Below are 1,998 nucleotides of genomic sequence, written 5' to 3'. Positions count from 1 at the left end.
GGACATAAATTATCAAAGGTACTAGGCTCTTAAGACCATTCTTAATTCCCAAGTGACATTATATCTATAAGGGTATATGGTCTAAAGAACACTCTTAATTTCGAGGGAAAAGAATGAGATGAAGGGAAGAAAACTTCTTCAACACAAATCAAAAAGGGAGAGAGAAGAAAATGGTTAATTTCAAGGACAAAAAAAAAAGAGATGAAGGGAAGAATGACTCGTCAACACAAGTCATAGAGGGAGATAGAAGAAAAGTATTTGAAGTTTCAGAATACCTTTCAGTGTGTAGAATGCAATATATGTGAGCTCGCTATTTATAGAAGAAATTCACAACTAATATATGAGAAACTTTGGGAACAAGTTAGATCTAGTACAAAAATATCTCAAATTCAGTACTATATATATATATATATATATATATATATATCATATTGAGCACAAAAAATATATTTTGAGTACAAAAATATATTATTGAGTGCCAAAATATATGTCTAATCACATACGAAAATATATTAGATTGCATACGAAAATATATCAGGATGTGTTCCAAAATATTGTAACAAAATTTGGCGACTATGAAAAACTTTCTAATAATGACTAAATTAATTATTTCATTTAAAATTTCCAAATAATAAAATATATATCAACATCCTTCAAAAAAAAATATATATCAACATATATTTTTCGAATAATTTAAGGGTTAAATAAGTTTTTAGTCCCTACAAAATCATGAGTTTTTAAGGTTAGTCGCTATGAAATTTCAATGGTAATTTTAGTCCTTCAAAATTTTTAAGTTTGTAAAAATAGTCTCTATTTTGAAAACATTTTACAAAAATTGGATAATTTTAGTCCTCCAAAATAGTCCCTATAAAATTCAAATAGGGACTAAAAGTTAATAAAAAAATTTAGGGAGGGACTAAAAATATATTTAACCCATAATTTAATCTCGACAAATTTCCACTGAATTTATTATTAATTCTGAAAGGAACAAATTGGAACAATAAAAATAGAATTTGAGGTCTTTTAGAAAAAGTTTCTCAAATTTGTTTTGTTCTTTGAGCATATTTGAAAATGAGTGAAGACATATTCTGGTCCCGGGGAAAGTCATCGACAAAAAATAAGACCAATTTTTGTTCTATTTTTTTTTCTATTTTTTTCTTCAAAATGTGGGTGAAATTTATCCCTTAAAATATACACAAACTTTAGCGTAGTAAAAAGAGAGGTCAGACAGGCATGATAGTTCCCTTATTTCCGCAAGTTATTTATAAAAAATGTGCTCCCATTTTACTCGGTAACTCGAGATTTTTTTTTCATATTCCAGAAATTTAGGTTCATCAAACATTATTGCTTATGTGACTCATGAAATTTTAAAAAATAAATCATGGGAATGCTTCGGTCATGATAAATAAATTCATATGATATATTAATAAATTAATAACAAGAATTCATCTTTGTCAAAAAAAAAAATAACAAGAATTCATCAGCTTATTAATACAAAATAAATAACAATCTATTATGAAACCAACTTGTGTTAAAGGTACTCAATTTTACACGAAATTAAAATATTACTGAATCTAGTATTGCTTTTAAGATTTTCTTCTTACATTCAATAATTTTTCATAAATTTTTTTGTAAAAATAGTTTATCGAGTCACAAGTTAGTTCTATCAGTTGCCACAATCATGCTTTTAGGTGGAATTTATCTCCAAGAAATTATATACAATTGTAGAACTTGATATATATACAAACGCGAAAAGTAGATACCAACATTTAGTTATATATATATATATATATATAGTTCTTTAAAATCCTTCTCCATCTTCTTATTCTTCTTCTTCTTCTTAAAGTTTCTTTTTAACCAAGAAAGTCTACATGAACAATCAAAACAATTAATTAGTTAATTAAAACACCTACAATGAAAAACAACAGGAAAAGAACAGAGTGAGAGAACCATTCCAAGCCCAACCCCAAAACTGATGAGGCTTTGAATTAGTTTTTT

The sequence above is a fragment of the Medicago sativa genome, chromosome 5 (assembly GCF_051527215.1).
Source record: "Medicago sativa cultivar Bolivia chromosome 5, Bolivia_mono, whole genome shotgun sequence".
Taxonomy (NCBI): Eukaryota; Viridiplantae; Streptophyta; class Magnoliopsida; order Fabales; family Fabaceae; genus Medicago; species Medicago sativa.
The sequence above is the reverse complement of the archived record's forward strand: the minus strand, read 5'-3'. Positions refer to the sequence as shown.